The sequence below is a fragment of the Petromyzon marinus genome, unplaced genomic scaffold, assembly GCF_048934315.1.
Source record: "Petromyzon marinus isolate PM22_M1 ecotype Great Lakes invasive population unplaced genomic scaffold, UKy_Petmar_22M1.pri1.0 PM_Scaffold_7, whole genome shotgun sequence".
Classification (NCBI taxonomy): domain Eukaryota; kingdom Metazoa; phylum Chordata; class Hyperoartia; order Petromyzontiformes; family Petromyzontidae; genus Petromyzon; species Petromyzon marinus.
The window spans coordinates 232,534-247,471 of record NW_027423677.1 but is presented as its reverse complement, the minus strand read 5'-3'; positions in this window follow the sequence as shown (position 1 = coordinate 247,471).

The following is a 14,938-nucleotide window of genomic DNA, read 5'->3' as shown; positions in this document are numbered from 1 at the left end:
CCTCCTCCTGCTCCTACTCCTCCTCCTGCTCCTCCTCCTGCTCCTTCTCCTCCTGCTCCTTCTCCTCCTGCTCCTTCTACTCCTGCTCCTCCTCCTGCTCCTCCTCCTGCTCCTCCTCCTGCTCCTCCTCCTGCTCCTCCTCCTGCTCCTCCTCCTGCTCCTACTCCTCCTCCTGCTCCTCCTCCTGCTCCATCTCCTCCTGCTCCTTCTCCTCCTGCTCCTTCTCCTCCTGCTCCTCCTCCTGCTCCTCCTGCTCCTCCTCCTGCTCCTCCTCCTCTTGCTACTCCTCCTGCTCCTCCTCCTGCTCCTCCTCCTGCTCCTCTTCCTCCTGCTCCTTCTCCTGCTCCTCCTGCTCCTGCTCCTCCTCCTGCTCCTCCTCCTGCTCCTGCTCCTCCTCCTGCTCCTCCTCCTGCTCCTCCTCCTGCTCCTCCTCCTGCTCCTCCTGCTCCTCCTCCTCCTGCTCCTCCTCCTGCTCCTCCTCCTGCTCCTCCTGCGCCTCCTGCTCCTCCTCCTGCTCCTCCTCGTCCTGGTCCTCCTCTTGCTCCTCCTCCTGCTCCTCCTCCTGCTCCTCCTCCTGCTCCTACTCCTCCTCCTGCTCCTCCTCCTGCTCCTTCTCCTCCTGCTCCTTCTCCTCCTGCTCCTCCTCCTCCTGTTCCTCCTGCTCCTCCTGCTCCTCCTCCTGCTCCTCCTCCTGCTCCTGCTCCTCCTCCTGCTCCTCCTGCTCCTCCTCCTGTTCCTCCTCTACCTGCTCATCCTCCTCCTGCTCCTCCTCCTGCTCCTCCTCCTGCTCCTCCTCCTGCTCCTCCTCCTCCTGCTCCTGCTCCACCTCCTGCTCCTCCTGCTCCTCCTCCTGCTCCTCCTCCTGCTCCTCCTCCTGCTCCTCCTGCTCCTCATCCTGCTCCTGCTCCTCCTCCTGCTCCTCCTCCTGCTCCTCCTCCTCCTGCTCCTCTTCCTCCTGCTCCTCCTCCTGCTCCTCCTATTCCTGCTCCTCCTCCTGCTCCTCCTCCTGCTCCTCCTCCTGCTCCTCCTCCTGCTCCTCCTGCTCCTGCTCTTCCTCCTGCTCCTTCTCCTCCTGCTCCTCCTCCTGCTCCTCCTCCTCGTGCTCCACCTCTTCCTGCTCCTCCTCCTGCTCCTCCTCCTGCTCCTTCTCCTCCTGCTCCTTCTCCTCCTGCTCCTCCTCCTCCTGTTCCTCCTGCTCCTCCTGCTCCTCCTCCTGCTCCTCCTCCTGCTCCTCCTCGTCCTGGTCCTCCTCTTGCTCCTCCTCCTGCTCCTCCTCCTGCTCCTCCTGCTGCTCCTACTCCTCCTCCTGCTCCTCCTCCTGCTCCTTCTCCTCCTGCTCCTTCTCCTCCTGCTCCTCCTCCTCCTGTTCCTCCTGCTCCTCCTGCTCCTCCTCCTGCTCCTCCTCCTGCTCCTCCTCCTGCTCCTCCTGCTCCTCCTCCTGTTCCTCCTCTACCTGCTCATCCTCCTCCTGCTCCTCCTCCTGCTCCTCCTCCTGCTCCTCCTCCTGCTCCTCCTCCTCCTGCTCCTGCTCCACCTCCTGCTCCTCCTGCTCCTCCTCCTGCTCCTCCTGCTGCTCCTCCTGCTCCTCATCCTGCTCCTCCTCCTGCTCCTCCTCCTGCTCCTCCTCCTGCTCCTCCTCCTCCTGCTCCTCTTCCTCCTGCTCCTCCTCCTGCTCCTCCTATTCCTGCTCCTCCTCCTGCTCCTCCTCCTGCTCCTCCTCCTGCTCCTCCTCCTGCTCCTCCTCCTGCTCCTCCTCCTCCTGCTCCTGCTCTTCCTCCTGCTCCTTCTCCTCCTGCTCCTCCTCCTGCTCCTCCTCCTGCTCCACCTCTTCCTGCTCCTCCTCCTGCTCCTCCTCCTGCTCCTCCTCCTGCTCCTTCTCCTCCTGCTCCTTGTCCTCCTGCTCCTCCTGCTCCTCCTCCTGCTCCTCCTCCTGCTCCTTCTCCTCCTGCTCCTCCTCCTCCTGCTGGTCCTCCTGCTCATGCTCCTCCTCCTGCTTCTCCTCCTCCTCCTCCTCCTGCTGCTCCTCCTCCTGCTCCTCCTCCTCTCCTCCTCCTGCTCCTCCTCCTGCCCCACCTCCTCCTGCTCCTCCTTTTCCTGCTCCTCCTCCTGCTCCTCCTTCTGCTCCTCCTGCTCCTCCTCCTGCTCCTCCTCCTCCTACTGCTCCTCCTCCCGCTCCTCCTCCTGCTCCTTCTCCTCCTGCTCCTTCTCCTCCTGCTCCTCCACCTGCTCCTCCTCCTGCTCCTCCTGCTCCTCCTCCTGCTCCTCCTCCTGTTCCTCCTCCTGCTCCTCCTCCTGCTCCTCCTCTTGCTCCTCCTCCTGCTCCTGCTCCTCCTCCTGCTCCTCCTGCTCCTGCTCCTGCTCCTCCTCCTCCTGCTCCTCCTCCTCCTGCTCCTCCTCCTGCTCCTCCTCCTCCTGCTCCTCCTCCTGCTCCTCCTCCTGCTCCTGCTCCTGCTCCTCCTCCTGCTCCTCCTCCTGCTCCTGCTCCTCCTCCTGCTCCTCCTGCTCCTCCTCCTGCTCCTCCTCCTGCTCCTCCTCCTGCTCCTCCTCCTCCTGCTCCTCCTCCTCCTGTTCCTCCTGCTCCTCCTGCTCGTCACAAATGTCTGAACCCCCCCCCAAGGTGCATGACTGCGTTACCGTGTTCATTCTGTGGTGAAGGGATGAGGAAAAGGAAGAGGGAAAAGCATCCAGCGTCGCCGCACGCAGGCAACGTGTTTATCACACAGTGGTCAAAATATAAAAATACATATATATGTAGTGGGTTCCACGGAGACTGGAGACGTCTTTAGAGGCAACACGGTTTATTTGTAACTATGAACAGAACTCCCCTTAACTCCCACTATCTAGGGAGGTACAGCCTCTGGGCTAGCGTGCCCTCGCACTGATCAAACCTGGCTCTCAGCCCTCTGGCTATCTGTGCCCTAGGAGAGGCTAACTGACCCGACCCAGCCAAGGTACGGGTCCTGACCACTGATCCGCGCTCGGCCCCGACCCTTATAAGGATGTCGGGTCCCAGGGTCCTAGCTAGGCTGGTCTTCTGTTTTTCATCTTCGGAGCACTGCCCCGAGCTGTCCCAGAGGTGCCCCTTTAATGCACCTCTCGGGGGCTCTCCGCCCCCGGTACCGCCCCCTCTCTAGAACCTTCCAGGGGGCTCTGGAAGAACCCCCCAACCCCTCACCTGGGGCCTGGCTCTCTCTGTCCTTCCCCAGCTCAGGGTGGCACCACCTATGGGCTTGTGCCCGCAACTGCAGGTAAGTATACTGACGGTATAGGATGTGCATTTGTTACGCTACATCTATGCGAGAGAGGTTGTGGACAAGAGTCTGCTCTGCAGGAAGCAAGCATTGCCATACGAATGAGATGAGCTCGCGTTCGATGCGGGCAGTCTTGAGGACGACCGTCGACAGGCACGCGTGGAGGCACGCCGTGGTCACAGGGCAGCGCCGACTCGTGTAGGTGGTGATGGCCCAGTTGTAGAGAGGAATGCCGGAGCTTCGAGCAGATGTAGCCGAATGTAGGATAGAGCATCTTGAGGAGCGTTGCCCTCGACCCCCTCCGGGAGGCCGTATGGTTTACTTGGCACTCCCGTCCCTTAGAGTCCAGTCTGATGTAAGCCTCCTCAGGTTCCAGCAGCCTGGCTTTGTAGGTCTTCCTTGCACCGCTCTGCTCGTCTAGCATAGTCTGAAGGGTCATATGTGGCTGCCTCCTGAATCTTCACCCTCCTGGAAACCTTACTCGACATCTCGTTGAGGACCCGAAGAAGGGCAGTATTCTCTTTGTTTGTTTTTTTACAAAAGGGCTTGTAAGAGCTCTAGTTCCTCCCACCGGGATCTCTGGTGTCAACTTGAACGGGGGGGGGGGGGGGGAGACAAAGCTATGGCTTTTTTCTCAGAGGATCTGTCTTCCATGGAGCACAAAGATACAGGCGGAAGGTCCCCTTGGCCTAGCCATGAGGTCAGGCTCGAGTTGCTTACTGAGGACCCTACACCTAAGGAGGCTGTGGATCGCCCTAGGAAGCTCCAAATTAGAAAACCAGCTTTCGAAGACCCCCTATAAAGTGCCTGAGGCCAGGTAGAAAAATAAGAAAATTATCAAACGGGAAAGCGCGTGGTTATGTTGGGTCGAAAAAGGTAATGTTCTAATGTAGGGGTTGGAGCGGTCATTGCTGCTTACTCGGCCATGACGTCACTGCAACTCGTTTGATTAACACTTTTAAAATAAAAAAATCACAACGCGTACTGAACATATTATTCCGAATAGGTTTTAGCACCACTACCACCATGACACAGTGGCAAGGCTGGCACATCGCAGTGCAGCTGCTAGGCTGAATCATATGAATAAATATAATCAAATCTAGAAAATCCTTTATGTACCCAGGAGAGCCACATTGAGTCTCGAGACTCATTATTAGCTCCGTGCTGCATTAAGATGTTTGGACAATTTCAAGCATCAGGGTTCGGCACGTAGGAGGAAACCGGAGAAACGCGCAGATGTTGTGAAGCTGGCTTGGTGGTTGAAGTCAGTCCAGAACATTTGGCCCCACACCTATCACTGTAACGAATCAGTGTTCTACGGGGGCATTCTAAGCGAGGACTGATTGTATTAAAATCTACTTTGATCTACGAATCGTAATGTATCAATAATGTTAACGTGTAACATGCCCCACGGTTTTTCTTAATCTGGAAGGAGAGAACAACGGATGATCTGTGTGCTGATGATGTTGGTGATGATCTCGTAATGGCTGTTCACTTCGAGGAGTGGGAGAGTCTGATGGTGAACCTGGATCGTGCCAATAAGAGGTAGGGCCTTACCATTCGCCATACCAAACAAATCAAAGCAGTACCTGCCTTGATATTTTGTATGTCTTCAAGGACTCCACCCCCTCAACTCCGCATGATAGGTAGTTGTGGAAAGAGTGGAGGTATTCCCATATCTGGGCAGTTGTTTATGACCAGCTCCGATTTCAGAGCGGAGGTCTTACTCTGAATTAGTTCAGTGGCATATCATTTTTTTCAGCTGCATAGCGCTGTATAAAAGTTACATGGCCTATCACTTCATACAAAGCTCTGGTTCTTTTCTGCCAAACTTGTCCTCTCCCTCCCAGCTATAACCTCCCGAAAGCAACGTGTGACCTTTGTTTTGGCGTGACAGACACCATTGAAAGCAAAACACCGAAAGTGTAATGACTACACGTAATGCAAGAATCTCAGTTTTATTTCTCAACGGGTATTGAATATGAAGTCCCAGGAGTGGTGAAGGTGCATCAGCCTGCAGACCCACAGGTGGCAGCGGTGGATTGGCCTGCAGACGTTGGGCTGGTGGTGGATTGGCCTGCAGACGTTGGGGTGGTGGTGGATTGGCCTGCAGACGCTGGGGTGGCGGCGGTAGATCGGCCTGCAGACGCAGGGGTGTCGGTGGTGAATCGGCCTACAGATCGAGGGGTGTCGGTGGTGGATCGGCCTGCAGATGTAGGGGTAGCGGCGGTGGATCTTCCAGCAGTAGCCGACCAGTGAAGTTCTCGAATAAATTTACGCAATTTGCCGAACCTGGTGGCTTTGGCACAGGCGGTGGTGGATCTCCCAGCAAAAGCTGGGGAGGCAGTGGTGCATCTGCCAGCATGAGCTGGGTTGGGATGACAGCGTTGGATCTCCCGGCAGCAGCCGGGGTGGTGGTGGCGGTGTTGGAGATGCCAGCAGCAGCCGGGGTGGCAGCGCTGAATCTGCCAACATCAAGCGCCATGGCGGTGGGGGTGAATAATATGCCAGAAGCAGTCGGGGTGGGGGTGTCGATGCATCTCCCAACAGCATCCCTGGTGGTGGCGGCGGAACTGCATGTGGCTGCCAGGATGGCGTTGGAGGCAGTGGTGGTGTTGGTGGAGACCGTGGCCGTGGCTTTCTCCAGCTCCTTGAGCTATGGACGCATCATTTCCAACTGCAGATGGCGCTCCACATTCTCCCGTTTGTATACTTGAGTGCAGGGAAATCATCGACAGTTTGGTCAACATTAGCCCCTACATGAGCTTTCTAATCATCGCAACTCTTCAAACTATATCGCTTATATAATGTACATCATTTCAGTCACAACAAAATTACATATAACACATCGGGGCTGTGAAAATTACGGCTTTGTATTACCAATATCTTGCCTGTCCAGAGAAGCCCATGAACTAACGTTGTACATACAAACTCATAGACTCAGAGGCCCATAGACTGAGTCACAAATAGCAGTGTATAGGGCCCGGAACGGTGTGGTGGTAGTGAAAATATGAACCAAACTGCGTCCTTTTCAATGGAACCAGGGACCCAAGTGTCATCATAGGCTTTCCCTCACAATCGAGGATTGCCTTCCAGCGAAAATTTGGATTTTCTGTGGGTCCAAAGATGGCTGAAGAGACCAATCTGGGATCGACAGATTCTGCCGTAACTTTGGCACATGTGTCCAGAAATAGTGGTGGATGCAACTGCATTAGTAAGTCGGGCTGCAGGCTGTTGTTTCCGCCATTCCCACTTTGTCTGTTTCTGCTGTTTTGAAATGTTTGGCTTCTTGAAATAGACTCTGTCTCCATCTGAGGTGATCCTGGGAAAGATACTCCCCTGAGTTAGTGTCGATGGAGCACTTATTCATGTTGGACTTGAGGACATCCTTGAAGCACTTTCTCTGACGAACTACATTCTCCCTCTTTTGGTTAATCAAGTTTGACAGTTTTTCATTGAGGCATTGGTGGAAGAGGTCTTGCTTAATGGAGTCCTATAAAGCTTCAATGTGAATCTTCTGTAGACATCTCTTCCGATGAAGCCGTCACTTGGGAGCCAGTTTTATGAGCATGGTTGAGCAGATGAGTCGATGATCAGTCCAGCCACCAGCAGCTACTAGAACAGCCTGGATGATGCAGACATCTTTGGGATCCTGGGCATGGACAATGACGTAATCGATCAAGTGGCGGTGCTTAGATCACGGATGCTATGATGTTTTGTATTTGTTTTTCTGGCGTAACAGGGTGTTGATGATGATGATGACTACATTTTCCGTGCATTTAGTCAAGGGAAGGATGCCGTTGGAATTGACTTTACCCACTCCTTCTTTCCAGACGAGGGTACAGCCAGATCCTTGTTCCTTGAGCTGCCCCTCCTCTTCTCGTCGAGTATCATTGAGTGCAGCTACGTCAGTGTTGTGTCGTCTGAGTTTCCGGGCCACGATTAAGGTGCAGCATTCTGGGCGTTCACTTTTAGTGTTGTCCATAAGGGTCCTGACATTCCAGTTCCCAAAGGTAATTATCTGACTTTTAGTTTTGTTTCCACCACAGTAATGGGGGTCCTTCTGAAGGTGATTATCCAGTCGGGAAGGAGTGAGACAGACTATGTTTAGGGCCACTTTCCTAGCTCCTTCCCCACGTGGGGTGAGCAGAGTGGCTCATTTGAAAGGACTTCTTAGTCACAGGTACAGCTGCAGAAACACACTCTTGTTTCTGCTGAGTGTTAGACGACCTTCTTGTAGCTGCCACTAGAAGCTTCCAGACTTCTCAATCATGCTCCCGTCGTCACTAGCTGGTCACCAAAAACATTGTATTGAATGGGCCAGAAGATGTTGTTCCTTTAATGAAACACGCCTGTGCATGATTTATTTTATTGTGGAGAAGCTGATAATTGTTTTTTACCCTGTTATCTGGCAACAAAACTGACACCTTTTTTAACAAGGAGCCATGTTTGCATTGACCACAATACCTGCGGTAGGAATGCAAACAAAAAACATAACTCTGATAATGTATGCACTGTCCTTGAAATTGATTGGTCCACACCCGAGACAGCTTTCCTTAGAGCCTAGTCTCACATGGTGTTGGACTAGATGACGACAAAAAGCTGTTGTACAGTAGCTTCCACACAGTTCTTGAGAGAATGGGACCATGAATCCAATGGCAAGGAGACCAGTACGATTGGAGATATCGTTCTGCAGCAGTCTTGGTCCGCCTTCACAGCTGTTGAGATGTTAACATCTTCTTCCTCCTGCTCTGCCGTTGAGGACTTGTTAACCCATGGCTGGTGGCAGACATGCTTATTATAATGGCGGCCTATACTCGCCATGTGGCAGCATCGTTAAAGGGTATATGTCGCTTTTCAAGAGGAAAACCATTGGCATTTTCAGTCCTAACCACACCCTGATGGTGCTGTCACTGCTTGGTCCACAACTGCTTATCCGCCAGGGTTGCCGCTGCTTATTTTGCAGCTAACGTTCACAGAAGGTCGTTCCACTATCCACCACCTGCGGACGCGCTGGGTCCCTGATATACAATACCCTGGCGTCTACAAACTAAGCCGTGTCTGTGGCAGTAGTTACATTGGGGAAACTAACCGACATGTCTCGGACTGTGTTCATGAGCATAAGGAGGATTTGAAACACGGTAGGACCAACACGGTAGCCTTGGCTGATCATTGTTTTAATGCGGTTGGCTCACACGCCAATTGATTTCTCTAAGACGAAGGTACTTTGTAAGCCCACTGGCTATCAAAAAAATTCGTTCATGAAGCCATCCACATATACAGACACAGTCACAATTTCAACCGAGAGGATGGGTACAAACCCAGCAATCATTGGAAGAACGTCATCAACCAGTTTAAGTCATAACTGGTGTTGTTCTCATCCGGCCACCTTCCGATGTTAGTTTTTATTTTCCCCGTAGGTTCGGCTCTCCGATCTTACATTAACAGGTGAAACAAATTTCACACCAACATAGCCCCTTCCGCGTGCTGACCTCGACGTAGCGGCAGCTCTGCGATCTTACATTAATATGCCAATCTCTCACATTAACATAGCCACCTCCGTGCCCTCATCATGGAGGCCGCTCTATGATCTTACATTAATGTGCTAATTTCTCGCATTAACATCACTAGCCACATCGCTTATGACCCTTGGGCTACACCCATTTTCAACCTTTAAAACAGTCTGCCTCAGCAGCTTTCCCCCTCTTTCTTCTTCCTGATGACGCTCACTTGTGTTGTGATTAAAACGTCAGAGTTTTTTGTTTATTTTATTCTTATTAATTTGAACCTATCTACGTGACTTCACCGAAAGACCCAAATAATATGAATTCCTGCAGTCACGAAAGCTTTAAGTCAAGATTTATAGTAATGACTCTTCCTCAGATCTAATTAGATGAAATCATTACCAGATGTATTTGCACCATTCCTACAATGCAAGGCTCTCACGAAGGTGATATGTTTTACAGACGGGTAGAGTGTGCCATGGTTTCACATTAAGGGCAATGCTGCTCTGTGGTTTTAACCAATTGGATAATTGGAAAGTATTATTTAAAGTCTGGTAAATTTGGACTGTGGCACTGACGCAAATGGCCGGCTCTTTTTTGAATAACAACCAACATTAGTTTAACAAGCCTAACTGATGAAACCTAAATGGAAGCCGGTATAATTATATTGCTTAAAACAAATGCTGCTGGGGAATGTTGGTGGGAAAAGCCATTAGGCTGATGTATTTAAACATCGTATTCTGATTTATGTGGAGACACAAAAAGCGAGTTATGCTTCTACAGTATTTGCTTGTGCAAAGCATGGACAATCATTGCCACAGTGAAAGAATCAGCTCGGTGGCTAGGAGATGTTAACTACCTCACCTGGTATGGAGGAGGCCGAGGGTTTGATCCCGACCCTGATGCCTTTATAAGGAGTACCTTGGATATCGAGGTGGTTACATTTTTGGAAAGTGCAGCAAAAGCCAAAAGCGTAATATTCAATACTTAAGCTTGACCTAAATAATGAGCTTACATACACGGCAACCAAAAATAGACACATCACAATAGAAATGTGCTGTACTGAATGCCAAATTTACTACTATAATGAGCCAAGAATGTCTGTGTCCCGCGCGTGACGTCACTCCACGTCGAGCAGGCCCCCTCATTAATACTCATGAATAGACTAATCTCTCACAATACAAAGGCCACTGCCACAGCCATTGACATGCTAATCTTACAATACAAAGGCCACTGCCCCAGCCTCTGTGGTTGGACCATCTCTAGCTCCACCCACCTACCTTGATGCACTCATCTCAGGCCTATATAAGACCTTGTCTCAGCAACTTTCGGGTGACGTCACTCCACATGGGGGGGGGGGGCGAGGTGCCTCCTCCCCCCTCCTCAGCGTCAACTTAGAAACTCACTACAAAGGCAGAACCCTCACGTCACGCGATCTCCCTAACGCTATTGAGACATCAAAGTAAAAAGGACGTCATGATGAACAAGGGATTATAACCTTTAAATGAAATAGGTCTGTCACCGCGGCCTTACAAATTGCACACAAATGGATGCAATGAATATCATTTCGCGGTCTGATTTACTGCAATAGATTTACTGCAATACACCCATCCTTGGACGGGCAAAAGGCTAGTAAACAAATAATCCCCTCGCCTGCTCCCCACCACAATATCACACAATGATATAGTACTTCCTTGTACAGTATACCCGCTAAAGACCAAAACTAATCCCCATGATAGGTAAATTGATATACATAGAGCTTGCCGGCGATAGGTCTAAACCACGAACTATGAACTCGTGATATTCAAGGGTCTCCCGTATTTGGAGTGTGCATGTTCTCCCCATGGTCACGTATCCTTTTCTCCAGGTCCTCCGGTTTTTTTCTCCACATCTAAAAACATGCGTTAAGATAATTACTGCTATGAATATTCACATAAGCCACTACGTTGAGCAATCATATGTGGCCAGGCTGCTTCTGGAAAAGAGCTATATATCTCGGTGGGCCTTACCTGGTCAAATAAAAATATGTCGCTTACAGGAGCTGAATGGATTGCCACATCACAGGGACGCAAGGAATCGCAGCATGGAGAGGGCTTCATCCAGCAGTGGATTGATCCTGGTTTATGTTTTGCAAATAGTAAACGTAAGCGTGCACTTCCAAATGAAGGTGTTTAAAATATCTGTTTATCTTCTTTGGTTCTTTCGGTAAAGTCACGTAGAATGAGAATAAAATAATAAAATAAAAATAAGACAATAAAATTCTCACGACGTTTCGGCCGCAACACAAGCGGCCTTCTTCAGGTGAAAGAACATAACTGTCGGGACGACAGTGCTTCAATGAGTGCTGCTGAGATTCGTGGCGTCTTTTAAGCTCGGTGATAGGTGTGAATGACCTAGAAAGCAGGAGAATTTAGCATTGAAATAGCTAGGGATTAGCTTGTGACAAAAAATAGCTGTGTTAAAGTCAAAGTTTACATATCAACAGAGGCATTTAGTATATGGACGCTGAAGGGCCTCCAACTACCCAACTATCATACAGTAAACCAATGTGGGAAAAAACTAAGTCTATATTACATCAGTATAATAATTGTACTTGATATATTCTTCAATAAGCTGAGCTATTAATCACAAAGCAACTGGGTATACACTACACTATATAAACAGGTCCCTGCAGGGTGGGCTGGTAGGAACATTGGAATTTTGTCTATTGCAGGTTGGTACACTCAGTTTACAACTTCGTTCCTTCCAGTATTAATACCATATAGTAAAACCAATGAAAACCAAAATATAAACTACCTCAATGTTTTGATTTAAAGTTTTCGTGACTGCAGTAATTCATATTCTTAGTTTTTTCGGTAAAGTCACGTTGAAGGGAAACAACAAAATAATAATATATATAAAACAAAAAATTCTCACGACGTTTCGACCATAACTCAAACGGTCGTCTTCAGGTGTGTTGGTTTGCATAAATTTATTTGTAAACGGCGCATTTATTTATTTATAAAAACGTTAGCGCCACGCGCAACGATTTGGCAGTTTATTTAGGACTAGTCCATCTATATTCTGAAAAGAGGAGGGGGGAGACGAAATTTTTTATAATGTATGCTGTCTGAAAGCCACTGTAAGCGTGAACAATCAATTAAGACCTGAAATGGTTTATCAAATCTTTCCAATGATTGGTAAGATAGAATCCATCTTCTCGGTTGAAATTGTCTCTGTGCTTGTATATGTGGATAGCCTCATGAACGAATCTCTCATGGAAGCCAGATGGCTTACAAAGAACCTCTGTCTTGGAAAAGTCAATGGCATGTGAGCCTACTGAATTAGAACAATGATCTGCCACGGCCGAGGTGTTGGTCCTACCGTGTTTGTCCTACCGTGTTTAAGGTCTGCTTTGTGTTCACGAATGCGGTCCGAGACATGGCGTTTGGTTTCTCCAATGTAACTACTACCACAGAGGCAACTTAGTTTGTAGACACCAGGGTATTGTATGTCCGGAATCACATCTTTTACAGACGGAACCAGATCACGGATTTTATGTAATGTGTTGAAACGGACCTGGATCTTGTGTTTATTCAAGATTTTGGAGATTTTTTTGTGATCCCCGCAATGTAGGGTAAAGTGATGGTTTTGAAAGGCTCCTCAAGAGGGTTCTTCTTCATGGTTTGAGTGATAGCTTTGCGGATTGTATAGTCGGAGTAACCATTAGCCCTAAGAGCTTGGTGTACGTGCTTGAGTTCACTGCTTATGTGTTCCTGGTCGGATATGCATTTATAAATAAATAAATGCGCCGTTTAAAAATAAATTTATGCAAACCAACACAACTGAAGACGACCGTTTGAGTTATGGTCGAAACGTCGTGAGAATTTTTTAGTGTTTTATATATATTATTATTTTGTTGTTTCCCTTCAACGTGACTTTACCGAAAAAAATAAGAATACCTCAATGTTATCAATAAACTCTATATACTCTCCAATCAGCTGAGCCACCAACAATAAGTCGTTATATATCACAATGCCATATTGCAAAAAATGGCGGTTTTTCTTCCCATCAACGACCAGCACCACGGACAACGAACGAGCTTCGTTCAGACGGACGACTCAATCCATGCTCGGGAACGGAAGAGCGAGAGAGACAGCCATAATGCGTTGTTATACTCCATGCTATAAACCATACCATTAACCGTGGTGTGAGAGGTATTAAGAGGCAATATCAGCGAAAGAGCTGCGGTCTGACGGTAACCGTAAAATACAATTAATTAAGAACCATTGTAAAGATGTTTTAAACCATTTCGGAACTTCATTAGATTTATTGGCTGGTTGGGGAGGCTATATTAAGTTTGCGAGGTCTGAAACTCCAGGCCAAACATAAACTTCCGTTATCTCCGAAAAAGTAAGATGGATTGATGACCAAGCTGTGGAGGTCTGCCTAAATTCATGAGATGTCCATTGTTTCACAAGAGATAGCATGACTCGGATAAGAAATACACTATTAATTCTTATACACTGGTCCATGCATACAATTAGTATATTAGTGGACTACGTTAGATAAGGAGAAGATCAAGGGAGTAGAGGAGAAGAGGAGGGCCGGGGTGCCCGGAGCCCAGAGAGTGCCCAGAGGGGCCAGAGAGCCAGGGGCAACCCTCATGTTTATGTTGGCTGGATAGCATGTGCTCCCGTGCATGTGAGGTTGCTCTCAACAGAAGTCGTTCCTTGCACGAGAATGGCTGAAACGCTGAGTAACCACTCAGAGGTATAGTGGTTAAGCAGTGGAGACGATATAGTGGAAAAACAGTGGAGATTTCTGAAATATAGAAGACTTAAAGTGTGTTGCTAAAAAAATTCTTGGAGGAAAGAGAGGATACATGTGTGCCTCTTGGAGAAGGAAAGGCATTGCTCAAAACTGTGCTGCAAGGTCACGTGCCATGAATCACATGAGTTTAGAAAAAACGTGACTGTAAACCAACAAGCTTGTGAATAATTATCATGGTGAAGACACCTCTATACGTTGGATACTGAAGGAAAACCATCGTGCTACGCATCGTCAAAGCACAACAACGCCTGACATTTGAGAAGTACAATTTCATCGTTCTACACATCGTCAATACCCTACAACACCTGGAAAGTCACCAGCTGCATCAAGCATCTGACTGTTGTATTGTTCGAAAGACACTGTGTGTAACGACTTTACATCCACCGGCACAGCGGATTTCTAAACGCCTGCCATGTCACCTTCTCAACACTAGCGTCAGAGACCGTCTGATACAGACTGAAAGCTGATTTCCTTTGTTGCACTGTTTGTCTTTTCATGAATGTCATATTGTGCACTGGGTTATGCCTTATTAACCTAAATTCTGAATTTAGCTATTCATGTATTTCTATTACAGTATCACATATTCTTTGGACCAAGTGTCAATTGCCTATTTGATGACTGGTACTCTGATTATTTTTTTACAAATAAGGAACTTGTTTTATTTAAAATGTGTATGTGTGTGTGGTTGAACAGTGTAACAAATCCATGCGTTACATGTGTAGTGTTGCAGCGCCGACCTGGGCAAGGCCTATGATACAATCAGTAGGCCAGGGCTCTGGATTGTTATTCGTGTTTTCAGAGTCCCTTACCATCTGCTCACAATGAGTAAGGACCTTCACGATGGTGGGCAGGCCCGGATAAAGTTGCGTGCCCGGGAGTCAGATCAATTGCCTGTTTACAGTGGGGTGTGACAGGGATCTACAGTGAGGGAAAAAAGTATTTGATCCCCTGCTGATTTGTACGTTTGCCCACTGACAAATACATCATCAGTCTATAATTTTAATATTAGGTTTATTTGAACAGTGAGAGACAGAATAACAACAACAAAATCCAGTAAAACGCATGTCAAAGATGTTATAAATTGATTTGCATTTTAATGAGGGAAGTGAGTATTCGACCCCCTCTCAATCAGAAATATTTCTGGCTATCAGATGTATTTTATACAGGTAATGAGCTGAGATTAGGAGCACACTCTTAAAGGGAGTGCTCCTAATCTCAGCTTGTTACCTGTATAAAAAACACCTGTCCACAGAAGCAATCAATCAATCAGATTCCAAACTCTCCACCATGGCCAAGACCAAAGAGCTCTCCAAGGATGTCAGGGACAAGATTGTAGACCTACACAAGGCTGGAATGGGCTACAAGACCATT